This window comes from Dromaius novaehollandiae, chromosome 15 (assembly GCF_036370855.1).
Source record: "Dromaius novaehollandiae isolate bDroNov1 chromosome 15, bDroNov1.hap1, whole genome shotgun sequence".
NCBI classification, from domain to species: Eukaryota; Metazoa; Chordata; class Aves; order Casuariiformes; family Dromaiidae; genus Dromaius; species Dromaius novaehollandiae.
The window spans coordinates 7,784,732-7,811,753 of record NC_088112.1 but is presented as its reverse complement, the minus strand read 5'-3'; the positions used below and the strand labels follow the sequence as shown (position 1 = coordinate 7,811,753).

The window sequence follows — 27,022 nt, the reverse complement described above, 5'->3', positions numbered from 1 at the left end:
CTTGAAAGACAAATTAGATGGAAGATAGTCTATTAATAGAAAACATAAAAATAAATACCAGCCAAAACAAGCACTTCATTCACAGTGTTTCAAAAAAATCAACTTGTCAGAATTGTCACAGACATCAGGATCTTAGTGAATAGATTTTACTTTTCTAAAGTGTGTCTTCTCATAACAGCAAAAATAAGAGGAAAAAAACTAAAAATAATTCAGACATAAGAAAGGGAAAATATCTAAGAGATGACATTTAAATTTTCAAGATGTGATACTTGAATAATAAGAAAGAGAGGTCTTTTTTTTAAGAGTATGGCATTCAGAAGATCTGAACATAGTTTGCAGGCCCAACCAAAGATTGCCCGCAACTTGGGCAGGGCACTTGCATACGGCTTGATTCACCAGATGTACAATGGGAATTGTAACTGAGTTAGCACTTGACTCAAAATTTGTCTTTGGTTTTATCATCTCTGCAGCTGTTTGCTGTTTGATGGAAACATGATTTACATATACACATGAAAAAATACAGCACTGCTTGTATTCTTTGATTGGTTTAGGTCTTATTAATGGTATGTGATTTAACTTTTTTAAGGATAAATGGTTTGAAATGCATATTCACTGAAAAGTTTTAAAATAACTAAAAAAAGCAAAAGTTGATTTTTTTAAAAAAGCATACTTAGATATTTACAATTACTCTTTTTTAAGTCTTAGTGAGAAATTCGGCTTAATTATAGAAGAGAAACAGAATGTATGTTTCTGAAGATCAAAGACAATATTTACTTTATCTTGAAAATTCTAACCCATTTGCTATCTGGGGATAATCATTTTGTTGCATGCAGACAATTAGTTTTCATTATCTGTTCCCCATTAGATAGTATCTTCTGGAGGGGTCCAGAAAGAGGTGGAAGTGGTGCAAATAGCTAATTCAGTGGTTAATGTAAACATCTGGATTTAATCATTAGGCCCATGTTTGAGCGCCCGAGCTGATAATGGGATGGCAACCTGGGTTCACAGTACCCAAGTCAGTGTCTCTTTTCTCCTGCTGTAGATGTTCAGTTTATATAAAATATTACAGGTTATTGGGGTCAGAAAAAAACTGGCTATCTGTGGGTTATGATATATAATGTCTTGCCTGAATGGATTTCTAGTCCAGAAAGAAAGATATTGATGCTATATTACCCAATACGTCAGTCACTAAATTATTTGCAGGAGGCTTCAGAAGAAGTTTAGTTCCTCATTCCATGCAGGCAAGTTCTCAACTGGTACTTCCAGGTATAGTCTTCCATTTAGCATACTGCAGTTATCTCAGTGCTTTCTGAACCGCATATCCCTGTGTGCTCTTGTTTCAGATCTGCTTGTCCTGGCAAGAGACATCCCATGAGAGATGGAGAGACCTCTTAATGGCTATCTAGACAGCTGTCAGGGTCCGTCTTTTTCAAAGCCCATATATTGCCCTTTTAGTACTGACCCAGTGTTATTTTTTTTGCTGTTATTTATTAATTTTATAAATCATTAGTAAAAAATAAAAATCTGCTTCCTTCTTCCTCTCTTCTTTCCCCAATAGTCCTTTCTCTTATTGCAGACTCCTCTAAGCTCTGCAAGAACAAGGCCATTGTCACAATATTGTTAGGTAGTGGCAACTATGTACTACATTGGTACATAATTAAAATCCATGTTGGGAGTGGAAATCAGTCTCATTTAGAGTCTGTAAGGTTTATTATTATGTAAAAACAATTTTGGCATTTTTTTACAATTATTATTTTCTGCAGCAGATCAATGTTAAAAACAGTTATTAATATACACACATTCAAACTCCTACTACATGGTTAATGCAGAACTATGCCTGAACAGATTGTATCAGTGTGGCTTACTAATACTGTCTTGCTTGGTCTTGTTTCTACATGCTCAAGGAGAGTATTCAAATGTGACTCTGTCCTGCAGCCTGTCACCCATTCCGTATGATGTTTGGAATCCAAAGGGCTTCTCTGCATTTATGACCTGTGTCTCTGTCTTCTGTTAATGCCACTGAAGAACATTTTAAATCTGCCCATACAGAAGCATCATGCAAGATGAAGCCATAAATGTTTTTAGGAGATTGACTATCCCATTAGGAGAAATTTGTTCATCCTTCACTGTATATATTGAGAAGACCCATAATGTTAACATGTACAAGTCACCATGTAGTCAATGGAGAAATGCTTTTCCAACAGGCATTTCAAAGCAGAAATCCGATTCCGGATGCTCTGAATTGTCCTCTGGAGGAGTCTGTCTCCACTGACTGCGTAGGGAGGCTAGTGTCTCAAAGTGTTACATACATAAACTAACTGTCCTCTTTCGCTGTTGCTGTGTTGCTTACGTGCACCGTACTGTCAATACACACTAGCTAGATCACAGCATTACACATAATTGGGTTCACAGTTGTTCAAACTGAAGGAAACATCTACCAAATAAGGATGGCAGCATTTTATGTTCATGCAGCACTGAAGTGGCTGCTCTTATTGCTTAATAATTACCATTTGGGAGAAAGTGTTATGACTGAGATCGTCCCAGCCAGTTAACCAGTGTAACTGCAGTTGCATCTACTTCATGTGATGGCAATCTCTCCCCTGGCTAGTAGATACGATTCATTAGTAGTTCACCGCACATCTGACTGTACGTACAAGCAGGATTAAATCCCAGGAGCACAAGGACCTATAGATGGGAAAAAGGGGAAAAGTCTTTTTAATTTGCCAGGCCCCTTACCCCATACAGAGTTGTTGGAGGCTGTTTAAATATACAGTAGGATTTCAGTTTGTTTTTAAATCACAGAAAAGGCTCCATACCATGAGAAAACTTTCACCATCAGGTATTAGTCACTCTTCAGCATCTTTGCAATTAAAACATTACTATTGCAAAGTCCTAGAGGCTTAGCAATAGACATTTCTTGTATACTCGAGTGAATGCAAGTGTAACCATGTGCAGCCATGTGTGGTGAATCTGTCAGAGCTAACAGCAGGAACTTTGATAAGAGTTCTCCATCAGTAAACCTGTTTGATAGCTCAAGGTCTTTGAGTTGTTATTATAAGTGGCATCCAGTAGTGCTGCTGCAGTTAAGGGTCTGTCAGATTTCCCCACACACACACTTCCCTGGGGATTTATTATACCTCAGCTTTTCCAGTTATGTTGAGGCTAAAGCTATAGCCAAAAACTTGTCAGCATGGACATGATTTTATTTTTTTTCCCCTGAATGATCAAATGAGTTAGCTTAAAAATTGGAGAGGGTGAGGATCAAACCACCACGTGTCCTTTGTGTACTGGAGTGCACTGGGGTGAAAATCATTAACAGCAATTAACGATGCACATTGCTCTGCCAGAGGGAGGGAGCCTTGTGTCACGCGTAGTATAGCTGCGTGGAAAGGGAGGGCGGGGAGAAGAAAAGCAGATTTCTTAAAGGAATGCATTTCTTAAGGGAAATGTCATTTTAGGAAAGTCATTTCTTCATGACTCAATACTTGGAAGATGAAAAGGCCACTCTTTGGAATTTCCATCTTACTAAACACACACTATTAGCATATTTACCAACCTTTTCATTGATAATAAGCATCTGTATATCCAAAGTGAAGCTGGAAGTAGGACTGATATAGACAGCTTTCACTTCTATTTAGAATTTAAAAGTCACATAGCAGTAAAGGTTAGGGCACTCTGTTTTTGAAGGGGGACACATTAAGGAGCGAGAAGATCAGGCAGCTGAGAATGTTGTTAGGTTGCTGAGCTAATACCTAATCAGGCAAGGGACGTATGGATCCCCTTTACTGCTAGCAGGAAAGAAGCAATATTTACATACTGTACGTAGAGCATGTAACTATTTACACTGTCCTTGCACTTGGCACAGTCGATTTATGAGTGCTTCCACTGTAATGCAGAATGACTTTGTAAGCGCCTTTATGAAGTTGTACAAAAATTATTGAAAGAAATGTTTCATTGATTTCTTGTAATCACTCTGCTTTACAGAATCATACTGCTGAGTACTAGAGACTACTGAAGTATGTAAACTTAAGTTTAGAGACTTTTAGTCTTGAGGACCTCATAAGCTATGGGGTGTGTCAATACTGAAAGGCCTGTGAAATTAGGTGTAATTTCTAGTTCTTAATCAGTAAGGAACTGGTTTATTGACTCTCAAGGATATTAAATCATATTGCCGATAAGGAAAGACAGACATGCATGATTTTTTTAATTCCTTTGACATTCCTCTCACCTGCAAATAAAAAAAAAATACATTAACAACAGAAGTGGCCTATGCCAATTTCTGTATGTTGTAATGTGCACTCAGAAAAATAAAAAGTACACCCAGAAACAGCAGAAGTACATATTGCTACCTTATGTAAGAGTGTTGTCCTGAGTCCTGGAATGTATTACATGTTCTTTTCAGATGTTTGTTTGTTTTTTTAGTGTTAGTTTGGTCATGTTTGTTTTTTTAGTTATACATTCTTGTTCTACGAGGGTGTTGAGGAAAAGCATCATACCTGAGTATAAGAAGAGGATCAGATGTTTCTTATCAAATCTTACTTTAGTGAACACCATTCGAATCTGTGGCTATCTATCCATTTAGCACTGAGTTTCTAGTACTTCTCCATAGTTTTGTGTTTGCTTTTTTAATCTGTTGAGTTTTTTAAAATTCCTGTTAGTTTTATCTGTCCCACTGTAACTGCTTCAGCTCTGGATGCACATCCTGCATACTTTCTCATGAGAGGCGAAGGTGGGAGGAAGGCACTGTCCATATAGGAATTTTGCTTATTCCTGTCAGGGCAGCGTAGTAAAGAGGCTCTAAGCTTGAGAGGTCCCTACATCAATTCAAGCCTATGACAAGGTAGACATATAGTCCAAACAGATCAAAGATTTGCTTTTTTTCTTCTCTGCCCCATGCAAGCTCTCACCACACAAATAAATCCCAGATGAAATCATTTATTCAGCTGCTTAAATCAGGCTTCTTTAAATCCGTATTTCCCGACCCTAAACAGTGCAATATTTCTATCCTACTGCAAGAGGTGAAGCTTGAGGCTCAACACTGCTGGAGACAGCACGGACAGCTCAGCTTCGTACGATCATGGCAGGGAGGCTGTGATTCAGCACCATGAATGCATTCTGGTGGTCTTCAGGTTTTTGGGGTTTTTCTTTGTTTGCTTTTTTTCTAATATGGATCATAGAGAACTTGTTTAATAGCCTAAGTAAAGAGTGACCAATGAGAAGAAAAGAGGGAGGACTTAGCCTTCTGCCTCTCTGACTTCTAAATTATAGCACCTATTTAAATTGTCGTAGTGTGAAATCATCACTGTCTCCAGTAGTTTATCCCCAAACCACAATCTCCCCAAATCCTTTGGCCATAGAATAATAAATGGTAACAGACCAAGCTGCTTGCTGCTGCTTGCTGGCTAAGCTGTTTCCTACATGATATTTGAATCTGGTTTTGGGGTGTCTGTATCACGCTATATTCAAAATAGTAGGCACATCCTCTGTTTGGGCCAGTGGGGTTACCTGGTCATAATGAATCCGAGTGCTTCTTCAGGGGACGCTTCAGTGGTCTCTCCTGTGGAGCAGTCCCTCCTCTGTTCGGAATCTGTGTTCTGATTTTAGACTTTTTTTAGGTATTTGTCCTGCATGGCAGAACTCTTGAGTCCAATGTGTAGTCAGAGCATACACTGGGGCCAGTTTCTAAAATACTTCCCTGTATATTTTCTCTGTAGTCCTGTGCTTCAATCATTCTTCTCCTTTTGTGGACCATAGATAAAGGTTCTTCTAGTTGCTTCTGTCCTCAGTTTTGTGCCTTGAGGACCATTTTGTGCTTCATATTATGTCTTCTTAAATCAAGACTATCCCAATGTCTCTTAGTCACTTCCTTCTTTTTTCTTTGTAGTTTCTGTCCTTGTTGCAATGATAAGCATGAGGATTTACACGAATGGCCTAGAGAGATGGGAGTTAAAACGCTAGCTGAAAGGAAAAAGAGAATACGAAAAGGAATAGTGAGTCACTGTGCAGCAGATTCACTCTAACTGAAAAGTCAGAAGGCCATCTGTTGTGGACTGTTTTTCAGTTTGTACTTTAATCTAAATAAAAGCAGGAGTCAAAGGTAGTAGCTGATCTAAGGGCAGTAGTAGGATAAGATTTAAATGAAAGTTTGTTTCAGATTTTTAGTGTGAGCATACTAATGACACCTTCTAATTTTAAGCTTGAGTAAAGCATTAAGACATAATTTTTCCACTGCTACAGATTCTTCCCTATGCTGGTATTAATAGCGAAGATTTATCCTTGTTTTTATCCATATTTCCAGGATCAGCCTAGGACTGGAACTAGCAATGCCAAAATGTCATGAGAGAAACTATTTAATAACTAGGGCCAGTAGGATTAGAAATCCAGTAAGAGAGAATTTTTTCATCAAAATAGAAAAGTTTTGTGTAGGCAGTTTAATTTTGGTGAACATGCTGTGGAAAGCAAGAAGGTTTTGGCCAAGACCCTGTCTGGTTGTGGGCCAATTCTCTGCCTAGCTCTCTGCACACTGTTAAGCAGGAAGCTGTGGCAGTGACGGGCCAAGACTGCCGAGTCCTCAGCTCTTCTTCAGCCTGCCAGGTGAGGCACCAGCATCACACTGAAGCTTGGAGGGAGCTCCTGCTATGGTGTTGGTGTTGCTGGATGCTTTAAGAGCTGCAGGCTGAAGCCAGCTTAATTTTAACAGGTTCAGTGCTGCTCCCTGATTGGGGAAGGTGAAAGGGGCTGAACTGCTGCCAGCTGGGGAGCTGGAGCCTGGGCTGCGGGGTCCCTGGTCAGAGCAGCGCTGGAGGTGGCAGCTGGGGTGCTTGCAATGAGCCTTTATTTTTGGAAGACTGTGTTGCAGTGCATCCGGAACAGAATACTACAGATTTCATTGCTGAAATATTTTATTTAATTTCTATCCAGGTTCGGTCTGAAAACAAAATTTTTAATGGAATTAAAATATACTTTCTCAAATAGTTAAGGCATTTCTGTGGTGGTTACTTCAGGATATGATCTGAATATGGGTATTTGTTTTTCCAAATGGAAAAGATTTTTAGACCTTTGAGATGCTCTTTAAAAGCTGATGTTTGGGAATAATGTAAAAATTAAGGTTTTTTTTCATTTAAATTGTTATTGTAATGCTTTATAACAGCTATACAAAATAGTTTCCAGCCACAGCTGAGCAGTACATTTTGTCTCCACTTAAAAGTGTAGGATGGGCAATGTGCAATGGCTAGAGAATCTCCAGCTTTATTTAATCACTTCACTTTGCATTTGAAAAGTAATTCATCATGGAAAGTCAGTGGGGTATAGAGAGCACTAATTGCAGCAAAATATCAAGGACAGTTTTCCTCTGTCTTAATTAAACATTAATGAGTAAAGTTATTTGCAAATGCATGCTGCAGGGATGGACTTGTCTATCCAAGTTTGGTAAATACTGACACCGGGTGTCAAAATAAAACACCTTAATTGATTTATACAGAAATAGTTTAAAAAGAGTGCACCTGGAGTGACATTCCTCTAGCTTTTTATAGAGTAGTTTCCTGATGAATTATTTATAAAGAAACTTGGCCTGACCTATCTTAATTACACAAGTGATTGTTTCCAAACTAATCAATTTTGCAAGTGAAGTGAATTCTCTCCACTGTCAGTCCTTACTGTTTCGAGAAGGAAACAGAGTAAGAAATGCATCTTTGACAAAAGTTCTTACTATATCTATCAGTGGACTAGCAATAGCATCCTTGAAATTTCTCGAGAGCTGAACAGAATGCTATTTCTAATCTCAGGTTATCCAAGCATTAGGGAGCAGTGTAAGTAAGAAAGTAATAAGAACGGCTGTGAAAAATCCAGTATCAGTACCTAATTTTTAATGCCTAGCCATAAGACATATAGAGTAAATAAAGATAATAGAAAATGAAGAGGTCTTATTGTTTAGTATTAGGAGGCAGTTGGAATTGAAATGCCCTGTAGTACATATTTAGTATTTCTGAAACATACTAATAAGGCAATAAGAAGCTTAAATCAGATAACTTCCTCTTCTTCACCAAGAACGTATTCCCATTATTTCCTGAATGTTTATATATATGTATATGTGTGTGTGTATCTATATCTATCTATCTATCTGTCTATCTAGATACCTCTCTATGTAGATGGACAGATAGATAGATACAGAGCGATAGAGAGAGGGATACTTAGATATGCGTAAAAACCACCGTCTGAATTTTCTGAGCTAGAAGACTCAAGGTGTAATGAATGACAAAAAACAACTTCTGTGAAGATGGAGGAAAATGCTCATCAAAGGATGAGTGTAAATATGCTCTTGTTGATCGCTGCACTAGGGAAGATCGTTGACTAGGAGAACTCTAGGAATATTCATTCTAACCTTCTACTTAATCAGGTACTCAATGAGAAGACGTGAACAGAGACATTATAAGGGAAGGAATGACTCGGGTAAGAGGAAAAATAAAAAAATAAATCTAAGCTCTGATTCAGAAAAGTACTGCAACCTATGCAGCTTTCCAGTAAGTTTTTTGTAAGAGTTAATCTCTTTCTTGAATCAGAGATATGTTACTATTACATATTCCTGACGTTAATATTGCTGAACTGGTTTTCATGCATGTCCTACATTCACTACATTCATCACATTTAGTTTAATTCCTAAACGTTCCAAATATAATTTAAAATCATCTCCAACTTCAAAAAAATCATCATCATAATCAACAAAATCAACAATTCTCAGATAAATTTTCAATGGTTCACTGTCAGATGGGAAAATACATCAGGTACAGCTCCAAGGAGTTAAGTGGTATGACTGAATATTTGCATTAGACCCAGACAATCGAATTAAGAGTGAATATGTTACGTTTACATGTGACAGCAAATGGCCAACACCATACTTGGGGCCACAATTAGAAATAAGAATGATTTTGAGATGCAGGAAAACAACTCCCTGAATTATCTGAAAATTCTTATTTGAAATACTGTGTTCTACACTTAAGCAGGACCGATCAGCCTCCCAGATAAATAATGCAGAGGAGGAACAGTTCTGGAGTAAAGGATATGGGAGTAATACTACGCCTGATCTTCAGCACCATATTTCAAAAAAAAAAGGTTGTGAAGCAGAGTAAGAGTTCAGAGGACAGCAGTAAGGGGAACCAGAATGTTAGAAAACTTGCCTGAGAATGAGAGGCTGAAAAAATTGAGCATTTTTTCATTCTGGTCTACACTGTGTGGAGACCTCTGGTGCATAACGGGCTGATGTGAAAGGGATGGTGATGGTGACAGTCTGTTCTCTGTGGCTATGGTAAAATGGGGCAAGGAAAACTGAACTGAAAATGCAGGAAGAGACGTCTGAACCCTTAGAGGTACCAGAATAGGTTTCCTATACTGGTTGTGGAGTCTCTCTCTCTACAGCTTTGCGAGAACGGGTTAGACAACGTCAGACAATCCTAGGCATAGCTGACCCCATGACCTTTCAGAATGTCCCTTCCAGTCTTGCTTCCCGTGATTCTCCTAAAAAGTAAGACTGCAGATTATAATACCCCTCAAAGAAGTCAAGCTCTTTTAAATGTTTGCAGAGAAACCTTTAAGTGTAATAAATGTGGTATCTTCCATTATATTTCTGAAATCAAATATTTTGTAATAAGCAGCTTAAAGCGATTTTTTATTCTTTTAAAGTCCTGTCTATTCAGTGAAACCTGCAGACTGACATCATTGAAGGCTTTCAGCATTTATGAGGAATATAGTGATGTCACAAGTGCAGTGGGAATGTCACCAACTTGATCTGCCAATTACACAATTTAATCATTGACTGACTCTCTTTCTAAATGATATAAACGGTCTAGATGAGAAAAATAGAGTAGTTAATGACAAATCCTAAAATTTTAGCCAATTTTGTTAAATTTTGCAATGCAGATCACAAAGCAAATAGCTTTAGGTACAAAAAAAATCGTAAAAAGATTGAAGACTAATATCAATAAGAAATAACAAGACTACAATAAGCACTGGAAGATTCAGGATGTTTGTCTTGACACATTCAAACTCAGAAAACACTAAATATGAACTCAGTTAAATTACCAGGAAGCTACAAATATGGCTAGTGATTTATGTTTGTTTCAAAAAGGAAATAAGGCACAGCCTAGAAAAAAGAAGTCTATCATGAGGTTTGTCTTCCAGCGATATCTTGATTTCTTTGAAGGACTGAATACCACCCCATATTCATTTTGGTGGGCTGTTAATTTCTTAAATTGGAATTATTTGGAAGCACTCTTCTGGGAATTATCTGCATGATTTTTCAAAATGTGAACAAACTTGTCACAGTTTGGTTCATAGCAACTACCCAAGCAGGAGCAAAGTCAAAAATACCTTAGTGAGAGTATCTATACTGTCTGAGTTCTTAAATTTCTCATCTCTGGTTTTATTCTGCTTTAGGTGAGAGAGAACAAAAATGTCAAGTTATTCCAGCACTGTGAACACCTTGCTGTATTCTGTACTTCTGTGCTTTGGGGTCCTGTTGTCTGCACCCGAGCTGTAGGCACTTGGATCACAACAAACAAATCACGGTGATATTTACGTTGCAGGTGTTATAGGTTGCTGGATCTTCTTATTCATTTGTTTGGGTTTCTTGATTTTATTTTTAGCAATAATAGTAAAGGCCTTCTGCCCCTTTATCATTCATGTATCTCTTCCTACATTCACTCAAGAAACCCAAAATGATACACAGTGTTGAGTGTCAGGCTGAAGCATTTTCTTCAGTTGAAAAAGCAAAAAGTCCCAAGGCTCTTAACTGGCTATTTCTATAGGCAAAATCATCTTACAGCCTTGTGAAGTCTGAAATTTCTCACAGGTTGTCTGAGCATAGCCCAGGGAATTGTTTAAAATATTACACAGAAATTTTAAAATAATGAAATGATGAAGGTCTGTTCAAATCTACTTGTGCACTGTGCGCTCAAGCAATGCAAGCCATTGCTGATGGGCAAAATGGCAGTATTTACGTCATTGTTCTGCTTGTGACACTACTTGCTTACTGTCTCACTTGGTTAGTACAAAAACAGGGGGAATTTTGTGTCATTGCCTGTGGCTGTTGTAGGTGTGGAGAGACAGTCACCACCCAGGTCTAGTGAACACCCACCATCAGACCTCTGTTTCTCCGGGGTCCGGACCCACTTGCCGCGTTTTCTTCATGTGAGCGAGTGAGGGAGAAGCTGACCTCTCCTTTATCCTACACACTTCCCCTTTGACACAGTACTTACATGCTTCTTGTGTCACAGATGTGTTTGCATAGTTACAGCAGTGAGGAGGGCAGAAGAGGCTGTTGGTGCTTGGGGAGGAGGGGGAAAGGGCAGGTCCTGTGGGAATCCCCGCTGCCCGACATGGCGCGCTCAGTAGCAGAGCATTGAGGACTAGCCTGTGTGGACATGGCACATGGAAGTAATTTTCTCTTCTCCATAGCAAAAAATCTTAAAAAGCTATTTTGAAATGGAGAAACACAAATATGGTATCTCCGGCTTTTACTGCATGGCGCTAGACAGCCACTCTGGGCAGTAAATGGGCAGTAAAATGAGGACAGCATCCAAATGGGACAAAGCCTCACAGAATGAGCTGATTTCCCTCCAGCTGCCAGTGCTTTGAGCCAGAGTGTTCAAAGCTAGTTTTCACTTTGTGACTTACCAGGTGATTCCTATTTCGTATTTTGCCCTTCCCTCTGACCACTGGGGGTCCACAAGAAAAGCCCTGCAAAAATTTTGGTGCCTGCTTGTTAGTAATTAACTCACGTGCAAAGAGCGTTTCTTGCAGGGTTCCACTGCGGTGATGCTACAGAGGTTGCTGTTACCCTGCACTTCAGCCCCACCTTCCAGTCTTAGCCTGAACTAGTTACTTTGCCTTCCTCCCATCTCTGTGCCCCTGTGTTTTAAAAACGTTAGTCTGTCTGCTGCATGTGTGCTGTTATTTCCCTGCATTTGCCTATTGCGTTACTGATATGTCATAGCCCATCCCATTTTTATCACTGCTGTTTTCTATAGGCTTCTCTCTCTCTGTCATTCAGTTCTACATTGCAGTGACCTTTGTTGCCTTTTGGGTATTTGAGCAGATGGATAACAGTGATCATAGGATCTTATGGTTCGGTAAGTCTTGGCATTGGCAATAACTCCAAAGAGCGTGGTATAACTGTTGTAGATAGGGAACCACATGTACTTAATCAGCATGTGTCAGCACTGTGCATTTTCTGTGGAACTACCATCAAACATGCTGTAATTGTAGAAAATAGAATAATTCAATTTATTGGAGGTTATCATGGAAAATGAATAGGCAGAATGCCTTCATATGCAGCTAACAGAGCTAAAACTGGATGTTCACCATCAGAATTCCTCGGGAAGGAACTGCAGAAAAAGGGTCAGTGCCTCAGTGAGCTACTGTGCCCTTGTCCTAGCCTCTGTATCAGATCACACTGTTACGCCGCTGGTGAGAGAGCAATAGGACCTCTTACAATAGGACAAATTCCTCAGCTATGATTTGCCCAGGTTATAGTTTTGAGACTGTGTAGTGTTTCTGTATGGCTACCAGAGCCTTCGTTTATCAATTTAACACATTAATTCATGTTGTCTTCTACTTTAGTGAGATTTGAGGTGATATGCTTGATATTTCAATGTTATTTAAAACTTCTTCCTCTCATATGCTGAGGGGGAACAGATATTTGTCTCATGCTTGTTTTGGACTCTCATAACTGAATACTGTATTTGGTTTTCCAGTATTCATCTTTGCAATGTGAGTAGCACTGTGATTTCTTCAAGCTTTTTCTATGTGGGCAAATCTTTACAGTAGTAAGTGAAATGAGAACATCTCCTTTTCAATTCTTTATACTTCTAAATATTAATGACAAAATCTTATCTGCATCATATATTGTAAATCCTATAAACTTTGTTATTGACAATATTGTTGCCTACTGCTGTAACATTACTAATTGGTAGTAGATAAGGTTGAATATAAGAAAAGATTTTGATTGATTAATGATCTGTCAAATGATTCTGAGCATTTATGTTGCATTTCTAAACATTTAAATCAAGATTTGAATGAGAGCAAAAAATTTCACTGTTTTCAAAGACTATTGAAGAAACTCTAATTTCTCATTTCCCCATTTATTACACAAATGGTGACATTTACCCCTCAGGAAAAAGGTTCACAGACACTACCTAATCTCTCTGGTAAGCATGTCATTCAAGACTGCTGTCTCTATAAATATTGGTAAGATAACAGGGGTTTTTGAGAGAAAAGGGATTAAAGATGAAATTTGTCAGCTTTAATCTTGCATTCCTCACTTGGCCATGCAAAAACTGAACTTTGGAATTTATTTACCCCCAATTATCCTTTGCATTTTTAGTTCCTAGTTAGCACTTAGGCATGCAGTTCATGTTTTTCAGATGTGTGCTAGACCCATTAGAAAGAGTGAAGTCTAACTTGAAGGAAGAGCCGCTCAGAAAAGAGGAGAATCTGAATATCTCCTAACTGTACTGGTAGCTTCTGCACAACAGAGAAGCTAACTAAACTCTCATTTATATTAGCTACATCGACAGTGACATTTCTGTACTGAAGTTTTTTAACTACTAAGGTACAATTCCAGAACGTAAATGCATTTCTTTTTGATAACATAGCTTTTCTATAGTTATGCCATCACTTGGGATCTTAATAGTCTCACTTCTGTCTATAGTGTCTGTAAATGTATTTATATATTCAGAATAAAGATTTCATCACAAGGCTCCTCTGAACGCTGTCTACAGACATGTCTCTGCTGTGAAATGAAGCACAGCCCCGAGATTCCCCAAGCTAAGGGAGATGTGGGCTGCTGCACCCATTTTGCATAGCACAGCATCATGAGGGCTCCCTGGCTCAGGGCCAGCTGCAGTAGATCAGCACTCTCAAAATGTTGCAGCTAGGTTAACACATCCTACCGAGAGCGCAGCATAAATAAACTACCACTTATTACCAGTCAGCTTGGGGATCTTTGCTGTTTCTCATTTCAATATGCACGGCCTTGAAAAGCCCTGATTAGTCACTCTCCAACATAAGTAGTATACGTTGTTACAATCGAGAGGAGAGACATCCTTACAGCATTTTGGTGAGCCTTTTGTATCCTCACCAGCTATGTTTCAGGTATTTTTACTCTGTAGCCTTATAGAAATTGCCTTCCCCCCTACTACCTTGTATCAAGGGTCTTCTCCTCACCCCCCAAGCCCCTAATTATACAGAAGAAAACAGAGGAGGCATTAAAGACCACCCAAATTTCCCATATAAAGACCCTTATTATCAGGTGTTTTATTTCTGGCGTACTGAAAGATTCCTCAGTACGAGGAAAGTTTGTGTGTGTAGAAGCAACGATATCTCACTAATCCAAAAGTGAGAGTAAGCTCTGCTGGCAGCTAGATTCAATTGCTAATCTCACTGTTGTCTGTTTCAATTACAACTTGTATTCTCTTTTTACCTTGCTATGTCTAATGTGAATACATAGTTGCATAAATATTTAAAAATGAAACCCAAAATAGGACATTCTGCCATTAATTTACAGGTCCCAGAAGTTTTTTATAATCAATTGGAGGGGTTTTTACATCAGCATGAATCGAAAATCATCCCTACAGCATATTTTAGGAGAGTTAACATGGAAAAGTATAACCATACTGATTAAGAAGGTGCCATGGCATCTTTAGCAAGATAAAGGCAGCGAATCACTGAGCATCATTCAAATTCAGCATTTGGCCTATTTTTTGTGCATGCAGTTCTTCTTTCTCGTCCTGCTGTTGGGTAGCGGTGTCTCTATAATTGGCATGTGGCGTGAAAACCAAGGGCTGTGTCCTCGTTTCGCAGCTAGCCAGCTGGAGGTGCACTCGCAGGCTTTCTAAGTCAGCCGTAGGAAGAGACAGTTCCCCATGTGGGTTGTAGGGTCAAGGCTCCAGGAAGAGTCAGGCTTTTTAAGAAACAGTCTTTTTGGTTATTCAGCTCTGCCCTGAGCTGTAGCTCCAGGGAGAGGATCCCCAGGTCCCGCGATCGGCAGCGCTCCCTCGAGCGCCTGGGCCGTGGCTTTCCCGGCTCGCCGCTGGCAGCCCGGGAGGAGGGCAGACTTTGTGCCTTACTGCGGCAGCTATCGGGCCGCGAGCACAGCACTGCGTACAAAATGACAGGCTGTTCACGCACCGCTGGGGAGGAAATGTGACGCAGAGAATTACTTATAATGCATCTAGAAGGCAATTTAAAATCCTTGTGTTAAAATATCTTCTAACAAAGTAGTGTACAGTATTTTAGGCATTGGTTTAGCATATGTCATCTACATGTTGTGTTACATAGAAATATTGGGAGTGCGTAAGAATCAGTGAGTGAACAAAGTGGAAAAAAGCTCAGGAAATCCTTTTCATCAAATTCACCTTGACTTTTCTCTCCATGGAAATGTCCAAGTGCTATTTCTACAACAGTGAAACCTATGTGCAGTAGAGGAAATAATAAGTGAAAACATAATCAACTATATTATAAGTGGTCACATTATATGGGGAAAAAAGGAAATAATGGTAACAAGCATAGAGAAAGGAGGTGGTTATAAATTAGAAATCACTTCAGTAAAAAGGGAAGAGAGTGCTGATGGTGCAAAACATTAAAACGTGTACACAAGTTAAAAGAACTGAGGCATCTACATTTCAAAAAAACCCACAAGCCCTAAAACAGAATCCTGAACTAACTGATCGGTACATATATATATTTTTGGGAAAGAAAGTCTATATAGTTAAATAGAAATTATACCCATTATAACCATGTTGCAGACACTACAGCTCGTAAAGTACTTTATATAGGACTTGGTGGCTCAGGGGACCGAGGATGCCATCCTATCGCATAGGCCTAGAGGTTGAAACGATGGCAGGTCAATCAGTGAGGGTTGCTTGGCAGCTCTTGGAAGGCATCGGTGGTTTCTGATTTCTCACAGATCAAGGATACAAAACTTTCAGCAGCTGACACTGGTGAGTGGCTTTCCTGGGAATTCCTCCCGGAGGAATTCAAGGATTCCCTGTGCTGGGAGTGTGAACCCCCCCCCCCCCCCCCCCCCAATCTGCAGCAGCAAGAAATGGCTTAAATATGTTAGGCCCAATCAGTGGGAAAGCCAAACTAACTGAACTGTTGTGCATCTAGAGTGACTTCATCATCGCCCTTAATTTTTCGCTGTCATTCTGCGCATTCACATTTAACTCTCCTAACACACTTTCTGACAGTATCAGTGTTTAAAACCGGGGACTGTACAACCAGCAGCTGACCCATAGCTCAGAGACCATTTTAATTTCGTGCCTGTCTGGGGAGATCAGTTCAATGGTGAAGAAAAAATAAATAAAAGCACAAAGTAGCTGTTTCCACAAGGGAACCCAGTATCTTACAAATTTATGAGCCTCCAATGAGGGGCGTTTTTTTGAGTTGCTGCATAGCACGTATTATTCCCCAAAATCCTCATGTTATTTCTGATTGGTAAATCAAATAAGACAATAATGGCATCAGCAGCTTTTATTCTTAATACTTATGTATGTTTGTTATATGTATATGTATTTTATTTGGAAAATAAAAGCTTCTATTTTTAAATTGGACAAAAAAATTGGACCCATAAGTAGAAAACTGTCAAAAAAGGCAATGTACTGTCTTTACCTTGTCTTCACAATCTCACAATATTCACCTTTCATAGCAAGGCATGTGTTTTCCATCAAGTTAAATCACCAAATCACAAAATCACCAAACCAGAAATCTACAATTTAATGAAATTCAGGAAAAGGGTGATTCTGACCCATTAATACTCTAGTCTTTATTTATTGATAATATTTATGTTTCATTTTCTGTTTAATTCCAGTTTTGGTTTCTTTTGTTTGCATATGCATTGTGTGCTGTAAGAAAACTGTTGTTAAAAAAAAAAAAAAAAAAGACTGAGATGGAGCTTCATCTCCTAGACAACTGCACTTCAGAGAAGTGCCAAGCTGTCCAATATGTAGTCCTTTTCCAATGCACCCTTGAGAGAAGTGTTGTAAGCGCTAATCTCTTCCACCACTGGTATAATGAGAAACCTCGAGGTTAGGGTGCAGGAACAAGACAGAGGCAGGAAAATGATCCCTTCCTTTACTATCAATATTTAAAGATTAAGGTGTGTTTGTATTGTTTATACAATAAATTAGGCAGAGCACTTGCTGCCAAGGCTGTAACACAGCAATGGGCCACCCACACTAGCTCACTCACCTTTACACTCCTGTCAGTTGTGCACTGTAGACAGACACGAAGATTGCTGTCACTTGTATTTTTATTTACACAGCAGTCTGGTGACAGAGAGCTGGCTCGTGCTGTTGTCCCTGTTCTGATTCCCTAATTGCATTACTGTGAATTTGAGGGCTTGATTCAGCAATAGCTTAGTAAAAACACTATGAAGACAGGATGTTAAATGAGGTTCTTCTGCTACTTTGAAAACACACACTAGGCACCAAAGAAATTGAGCTTTTTTACTTAGATAAATGAATGTCTAGAACATGCCTTTTTAACTTCTAATCTTAAAGGCTTTATAGCCTCTAATATGCCCAAGCTTCAAAGATGTAATCCAACAGGTAAATTGTAATGGGCTGTGATAAGGTTATGTGAAAATTTTGACTTTAAAAATAATTGCTGTGTTTCTCATGTTAAGCTGGTTTTTAAAATCCGAGATTACAAAATTAGTTATCTCAATTCAGATTTCTTTTTCTTACAATCAATTTGAACACTTTCTATTATCTTCCAGTCTCAAATGAATCAATCAACATCTTACACAGCCTTGTGGGTCCTCAGCCATGCTTGCCCAAGGCAATGGAAATGAAATCAAAAGCTAGCTCTATGAGTGGGGAGTTATAGCTCAACACAGCAGAATAATGTTGTATTCTGTTCAGTGTAATAGAATACACCGTGAATAAATTAGACTAGCTGTATCTTCTGCTGGTTGTGAATTGGGATTTTGAGCTTACAGAGGGATTTAATCTATCTAGTCCTTTAGGATCTGATTTTAAAATGTCTTTCATCCTGATTTGAAGGGGTGTTTGTCCCTCTCAGTTTTACAGTCCAAAGTTTATAATCTTAATTGAAATTTAATAGATTCCCTCTGTTTATGATAACTCCTTGTTGTAGTTTCTATACCCTAGCTTTGCTCATCTCTCCCATCCCCCCCCTCCCCAAAAGATTCATTCTTCATTCTCTTTCCTCCATTTAGATGTAAGCATTGTACATCAACTAAGAAAATTTTAGAAAATGATAATGGGATTTGAAACATACTGTTTTTATAATATGTTTTGTATTCATTTACATTCAAAATAACCATTGACCTCTGTTCCTAACCAAGATACCTTGCCAGATACCTGAGCTGGCCTTGATGATTGTAAATGCTAAACAAATTATTACGTTGTGAGCTGATTAAAAAGGTGAAGGCAAAGGGACTCTTCAATAGAAGTACTCTAGGGATGAATCTGGCCAAGTTATTGAAGCTGTAAAAAAAAGCAGAGCTTTTGAGAACTTGCAGTATAGTTAGCTGAAGTGCAGGTAAACTCCTTGTTAAAGGAAACCGCAGGGCCCCTTCTGAATGGGGGAATTAGAAATGTAAAGGGCAGAAAGCCTTGTGTCATGCATCGAATCAGTCATTTTGCTTTATTCAGGTAATGTAGGGAGCTGAGGGGATCTAGCACCCTGCATAAAAGTGCAGTTATGTGCTCTGGCTCTCTGGCAGGGGATTGCTTGAATCCTGTTAAATGCAGCCTTGAATTGCCGCAGGCTTTGGAGGCCGCCTGTGTGCCAGGGCGATATGGGCAGGAGCAGAGATCCAGCCGTAACTGTCCCAGCGAATCCCCCAACAAGGGGTAGCAAGGAGGGAGATGCTGACAGTGAGAGCGTATTCGCAATTCCATCACTTTCAAGGACTTAGATTCATAAATTACATGTTTTAAATGTTTCAACAAGTGTGTCATTTATCCCTATGGGAGTGTGTACGGAAGAGTTAAAATAGTGGGTTTGTTTACATAGCTATTACCAATACTATAGCAGTAAGGAGAAAAGTGGAAAAACTAAAGAAAGGAACTTAAATGTGAACAAGGCCGATAAAGAACCAGAGGACTAACAATGTTTATGAAAACATTCCTAAGTTTATTTTAATTAACCTAAAAAGGCCAATTTATGTGTCATAAAAGTACCCAGTGCTTTCTGATGACAGGACAGAATATCTGCTGTGTTTAAAGTTCTATTTTTATAAAAGCCATAGATTCTGTGTGCTGAGAAAGCTGTAATGAGGATGCGTGCGAGGATTATAACGTATTGATTAAAAGGGTTTGTCCTTTCCCTATGGTCGCCTGACAGAAAATAAAAGCTTACAGTTTATACCTCAGGGAACTATGTTTTCTTAATTTCAAATATTTAATTCAAGAGATAAAGACTGAAAGAAAGGCATACTTATATGACTTCCTGGTAGACTAACTTTACCTGTTTATGAATAAACTGGAAAGAAATCTCTGGATTTAATTTGCATTTTGTATTTAGAAATAGTTCAAAGCTGCCCAGAGTAACGTGGATTCATCGTCAGTTACTTTAAAAAGAGTCAAAGGCGTATTTTAGAGAAGCAGAAATTAATTTGTTACTTTTCCTGAATGTTTGAAAATGTGAGGAATATAATGGCCTGTTACCTGTGGGAAAATACTGCAGTACAGATATCTGCATGTAATGGGAGCAGGGCTTGTAAGTAAGTGGTGTGTTTTACCGCTTGGGAGTCTATACTGGAAGCGGTAAAGCATAATTTGGGCCAGAAATGGAAGCTCTAAGACAACCTAACTCAAGGTTTGAATCAATCCTGGTGTTTGTGTGACAAGGACATGCACGCAAACATGCATTTCTTTTCCCCTGCTCTTCGAGAGCCCTGTCCTCTTGCTCCAGGAGCCTTGGCCTGTGTCAGCAGACCGGCACCACGCGGCCTTGCCGTCACGTTCTCCCTGGCCTGCACTGGCCTGAGCAAGTGCAGAAAGCCCCATATCAGGGCAAGGCAGTAGTTTTCTTCCCACTAGTAATATAGCTAAGGAGCATAGTATCTTTTGGTAGTCTATATGTTCCTCAGCTCTAAATCACCTACAAGAGGTGTGAGCAGCCAGGTATGGAGACCAGTCAATTATTTGTCAGTGCAAGAGCGTAACGTAAGGAGCAATGCGACCTTCCCTACGCTGCCCCTCGGCCTGCCTCTACGCGTATTGCAGCGAGGTCTCGCAGGTGAGGCATCTCAGAGCCTCTTAGCCATCCAAGCCTTTCTGCCTCACAGCATCTGCAAAAGTGACAACAAATTCCTCCTGTGGTGAGGTCTAACACGAGCATTTGGGAAGGGTTGAGTCTGATGAAATTCATTTAGCAGCCAAATGGAAAGGCTCTATTCCTGTTACTGATCAGAGTCTTTCTGAGATTGAACATATTGCTTAATGCCTTTTAATTGGTATTTAAGGGCTATATGTTGCCAAGGTCTGATTACAAGTTTGTGCACAGTTACATAGGTTAAATATTTGCTGTAATACGCAAGGTGCATGTGGAGCAAGGGAGGTACGTTGTCAACAAGAAGTAGCTCAGGGATAGTAACTGTCAAATATCGCACAAAAAGTGTGGCCAGGATACCATTTGGTGTCATAAATCAGCAATTGTCAAATGGTAGGTAGTCAAACGTGCAAGCCATAATAGATTAAGATCACTCACGGGTAAATATTTAAGAGACTCCTTTAGCTATTTTGTGCACTCACCAAGAAAATAAGATTCTTAAAAATGGGAGGGAGCTTCAGCTGAAATTCCTGGTCATACTGACGAGGAGGAGTGTGCTGAGTTGTATCGGTCCGTTCTTCACTCCACCTGAATTTTGAGCCTTCATTTGCATGTTTTATAACTTGCAAAATTATTTTTTGGAGAATTACAGCCAAAGATACAGTGGAATCGCATTACAAGGCACTAGAGAAAATGGATGCTATGTTACAATAAACTGAAGCAGACAATGACAATAGGTTCAAGTGTACCAGACAGCGCGTTTCAGCGCAATTGTCAAAACATGATGAATGGCAAAATTGACAGGGATTTGCAAGTCACTGCGTTTCTCGGCATCTGCAGGGGATGGGAAAACTTTCTGCTGAATGGCAGTTCAGATCTGTTCTGTGTGTGTGTGTGTGTTGAAAAGGTACGGCTGGAGACGGACCCTCCCTGTGTCCGTTTGCCCAGCTCCTGGCTCCGCAGGGCTTTGAGGGAGAGGGGGGACGGCATCACCTCCGGGAGCAGCCGGGCTCCATCGGGGCGCCTGGGGCTGGGTGCATGGCACAGGCTCCCCGGCCGGGGCCGCTCGGGAGGCCTGGGTCTGTGCATCTCTGTGGGTCTGTGCCGAGGGCCTGGAAAACCATGTGGGCTGTTTCTTCACCCTGGGAATCCCCGGAAAGCCACGGGACTGCCAAGCGGGGCTGGGGGACGCGTGCGGTCTGGCCTGCGTGGGTGGTGCTCACGGCTGTCCGCACACCTTTGGCTTCACTCTTGTCACCTGCTCCCGCGACTGCGCCGTGCTCGCTGCAGCGAGAGTTGTCCTGTTGCGCTTTGGGCGAGTGTTCGATGGGAAGAGGTTCACATTCTGCCCTGGAAGGAGGAAATAGGAAAGCTAAGCTAGTACTTCTCCTGTCCAGGGGAGCTCTGTTGGGTGGTATCATTACAGTTTGCTATATATTCGATGAACAATGAAGGACCTGACACTCCTGGTACTGAGTATTAAACTGAACATGAATTGGACTTGGCAGCCAATGAACTACATAAACCTGCCTACTTACCTTAATGTACTGCAGAAGTTGTATAAATAATAAAAAGCTAAGGCTGGTAGCATGAGTCACCTACCAGGGCTGATATTCAGCACAAATGTTTTACTTTTGACCAAGTTACAAATAGCGTAATAGCAGCCGCAGCACCTCCTTTCGCAGTCCAGCGGGTGCAAGTCTCATAGCACCTTGCTTCTTCCAGCGCTTTGGCTTCTCTGAGCTTGGGATTCTTTAGGCTTTTTTTAAAAAGAAGTTAAAAGAGCATATAGGATCTGTGTAGACATGGAAATGGAAGGTAGCTCACAGATAAAAGCTGATAACCAGGCCAGAGAAGAAGCCGCGTGCCTTGATGGGGAGCAACGACCGTTCAGGGCCCTGCAAGAGCAGAAGTTTTTGCCTGTCTGCTGAAACTGCAGAGCCAAAAGTGATTGCTCAAAGATGTGAATTTCTAAAGGACATTTATTTATGCCGTTTCCCTCCGTGTGCCACCTTAGCCCCTTTCATGCTTCCTTTTTGTTCTCTAGGATTAAGGGATGGGGGGGGGGGGGGTGGAAGGTGGCAAAGGGGATCAAATAGGGTATTTGTTGAGGAGAAACAACTTGGGTTTTAAACAATCAGGAAAAGTGAAAAGTCGAATTTTAACATTTTTAGAGAGAAATATTTTGATCATCGACTGTGGAAGTGTTTGGTTATTTTTCCTTTTAAAATATTTGCAAGCAGAATAAAGGAGATTTTAATGCTAAATGGAACCTTTTTTGTCAACTAAAAGGAAATTCTTTTCATTTTAATTTATTGAGAATATATATTTTGTTATATTTGTTTTGTATAGGCCTAAATATATTTTTTAGGTTCTGTTGTCACTAAGTGTACTGGAAGCTCTTTATCTCACACAAGGGTAATTCTGTGTCTGACAAACTGCTGTGTTTTTAGCATGCTTATTTTGTCAAAGGATTACATCACTGAGTGCTGTTTACTGAGTAGTATGATGCATCTCTGCAAATTAAAGTCAGTTCTGGCACATAATTCAGGTGAACAGACTACTAAACATGGGGTATGATTTTGACTTTGAAAGCCTTCGCCTATAGATTTGCCCCTCTATGACTGCTATAACATGTGGGTGTCCTATTCATATGTAACAGTACTATCATTATCACTATTTAACACAGAATTAAGGCAGTTCTTCTTTTGGCCACCTAGAGATCAGCTTCTTGTTTGCTACTTGATTTATAGCATTATTTTTAGAAAGCATTTCATACATAAAATATTTGGATGGATTCTCTGTTGAAATACATAGTTCCCAAGTCTCTAAGAAATTATTTATAACAACACCATCAAAGTGGTGAGAAGTCACTATAACTGAGGACATAGTGGATGTTTAGGGTTTCTACAGCCTACTCGTATGTAATGAGCATAAGTTAAACAAGCCAAGGCTGTTCAAAACAAAATCAGAGCTAGAAGAGAATGTACAGTGAGACTATCCTTTACCAAAATGCTTGATGCTCCTGAATAGCAAGGATATTAACTTAACTAATGATCCTTTAAATGGGTATGTAAAATATAATTTAAGCTACTTGCAACATGCGAAAGAGAGGCATCATTTGTTACTGCCAAGCTCACTGGCATGTGGAAATCAGAAAATCATTAGCCTTGATAGAAATAGTTTAATACAGCAGGGAAGAGAACACATTATTTAGAGCAGTTAAATGACAATTGATGCAACCACTGGCAAAATGCAGAAAAACGAGTGTGATTTAGCAAATGATAAATACTGCACTTAGAACTTATGCATGCAAAAAATGAGAATCTTTCCTCATTATACTATATATTTAGCCTTGGAGAGAAACTTTTCTAAAATGTAACATTCACAAATCCTAATTTTTATAACTTTATTTCTAGGCAAGCCTGGTTCTTTCAGTGTCAATGGAGTGTCCAATGTTGCATAAGGAATAACCTACCCATTGCATCTCTTATTCTATAATTGCAGAAATATATTAACAAAGGACATTTTCACACTGTTGAAACCTTTAGTAGCAGCAGTCTGCAGTCTTGTTCCTGATGAGGTTAACTGGCTCTGAACTGACAGTTTCACTGGTGAACAAACCAGCTCTCGTTCTGACATGTATGAAAATGCCTTTATAAATCTCTGGAAGAGATTTTACAGTGAATGTAAATGTAATTTCAACTGTCGTTAAGGCCTTTTTTTGAGGTGAGGTGAAGATAGTGTAAAGTGACATGAGGATAACTGAGAAGCAACCGGAGTCTGCTTCCCTGGAGCAAAGCCGTATGTACTGCTCAGGGCAAGTCGAGGCAACAAACACCTTGTTCAGCACTGGGGGAGTTTAGCTGCATTTAGACAATTTGTATTGAAAGGAGAAAAAATACATCAGTATACATTTTGCTTCTCTATTCTTTTTTAAAAAAAGAAAAAAACAGATGTGTAAGTACATGGTCTCAGTGACTTCACTGAGTATCCAGAGAGATTTGTATGTTGCATGATGTGTTTGTCAGCTCTGAGAGTGGATGCAGTCCGACAACTGATACTGGACAGACTGGATTGTTTGCATGTAGGAACTTGTTATGCTATGTGTTATTTATACTACATTATTACATTAATTTATGTGGTAATTATATAAAGTAGTACGAGTTGACACCATAGTTACTTTCAGTCATAAACAGTATTTTGCTGTTTGGTGCAAATGTTTTCCACTTTACTATCTTCTAAACAGTCTATGTGAAAAGCAGGATCCTTGGCAACTCAAAGAATTATTTTTCAGGATATTTTTGGCAGTTCTGCCTTATGCCTTTGGAATAAATATCCATTCTTTAAATTGTGTTTTCTTGTGAAAGGAAGAGACCATGAGAAGTCTGATTTTAAAACTTCTCCTGGAAATCAAAGAACATCTAAATCAATACAAATAATGGATAAAAGTGTACCTCTGCTTACTCAATGTTTTGAAGTATTTAAGTGACAATTGTACTTCCAAACCAAGTATATGTGAAACATCCAATACTCTGTACATCTAAAGAAAAATATCTGACTCATAGCCATGTAAGATATTTAATGGATAGAATTAGGAAAGACTGAAAAAAGGCCCTTGATCTATGCAAGCTTAACTAATCTATACCTATTTGCCACCCTGCGACTGGCCACAGCCTCAGGGATGCTTCAGTAAGTTTCTTACTACTTTGTCTGCAGCTTTGGGTGCATAATTGAGGTGCATATCGCTGTGTTTAGACATCTGACTACTCATCACAATTTGGAAGCTCTGTGGAAGAGCCCATAAATCAGATAGCTCATGTTAAAGATTTTTTTCTAACCATAGAAGTAGCTTAGAGGCTGAAGTGATTTTAAAAGTTAATGGGCTCATAGAGCATTTCTTTCAAATATCCCTCTCCAACTGTCTAAATCTATTGTGATATCATATTTTTTTGCATCTGAAAGTATTATATGCCATTATTTTCTGTGGCTGGGGATTTATAGCATACCCAGAAAAAATGCCTCTCTGTATGGTATGAATTCTCACTCTCTCTGTCTCTTTAAGTCTTTGGAAAACAGGATTCTGGGGAGGCAAACAAGGTTCTGGTTCAAAACATGCAGATCAAATGTTTGATCAGAGCAACCAAAGCGATAGAGAAATCTAGCACACCTGCTCCCAGACACAAACAGTGAGTGTCAGGGAAGTGAGGAAGAAGAAGGACAAAGATGTCTGGGAAGTTTTCACAGCCACATCTGGAGATGGAGAAAGGGTCTCTGCTGCATCAGTTCTGAGTGCTGGCCTGGCTTTGCCTCCTAGGTCCAGCCTGAAAAGGGTGGCAGCATAAGAAGGAAGTGTGCAGGAGTACATTGATCTGCCAAGCCAAGGCTGTGCTGCTGGCTTTGTTGGGACATTGTTTGTGGCTTTAATATAAATTAGAACAATATAATATGAAGAAAACAAAATAATGCGCAGGGCCCCACAGTTCATGCTTATGATTACTGTTTTTCTGTGTTCTGTTCTTTAAAGGCATTTTGTATCTCAAAAGTATTTTCACCAAAAGTTGAAAAAAATTATGTCAAATGATTTTATAACTATTATTCTTTTCTTTTCATAACAACGATTTTAGCAAAATATCTGTGCATAGAAGCCTGTGTATTTCACTCCTATTGTTATGTGGAAATAAATAATATTGACATTTTGGATTGTTTCTTTAAAATGCACTAGTCCGTAGGTGTTTTAGAAGTCAGAACTAGTACAAATATAACAATTAAACAATGTTTGTTTTGAGATTGATTTTGCTTGTCAGATTCTATTCTTTCCTCTCTTATTTGATCCAATTTACTTTTCAAACTGTCCAGGTGGAATGAGGTACAGTAGGCCTGAGGTGGTAAAGAAATTACAAAAGCTTATTTAAAAATGTTCTTTAATGGAGAATAGTATCTCATCTCGATTTTTTTTTTCATCCGCTCTTGTACTTGAGAACTAAATGTACCTTGTAATATATCGCACTTGGCACTGGAGAAGTAGCTAGCTCATTGAAGTTCATGGTTAAATTATATGTAGAATCAAGTCCAGTTTTGAGTATTCCTGTAGGTGAAGGTAAAGGTGTAAACAGAGCATACCGGATAAAACAGAATAACACTAACATATAGCCCATAATGTTTAAACATGACATTCCCAGTCGATATGCTGGATTTCTGTCACATTCAGATTATAACTTTTTACCTTTCTTTATATTTTCTCTATTAGTTCTGGAATTTTTTTTCCCTAGGAAATTGTTTTTGGCCCAGACAGTATATATTTTAATGAATTTGCCTCTGCAAATGGTAGTAAATACTTGAAAAATAAGTCTATTTTAGGAAAATATATCTTTTTATAAGCTATTCCAGGTACCTTTTTTAATCACAAGGATTTTAAGTATGTTGCTTGCTTTTAATGCAGCACAGAGTTGGCTTCCCTTAACCAAGTCAAAAGCACTACTACGTATGAAAATACAGAAGAAGCAACTCTGCTTCATGGAGTAGCATGTGGAAAGAAATACATGATTTCAGAATATGACAGATTTAAATTACAGCAGATAAACTATTTCTCCAGCCTTTCCTTCCTGAAAAGCTAGAAAACATTGTGATAGTAAAAAAAAAAAAAAACCCAAAATGTTTCAACCAGCAATTTGTTGTGCTTTCACAGCTAAACTCACTCCAGAAGGAAGCCTGGAGCCAGGGCAGC

At 39.2% G+C, this 27,022-nt stretch overlaps 1 protein-coding gene across 2 annotated transcripts in view; it reads left to right on the top strand.

Moving 5' to 3' along the window:
* TENM2 (teneurin transmembrane protein 2) overlaps positions 1 to 27,022 on the top strand; it is a 1,579,923-nt gene that overhangs the window by 54,498 nt on the left and 1,498,403 nt on the right. The window lies entirely within an intron of this gene.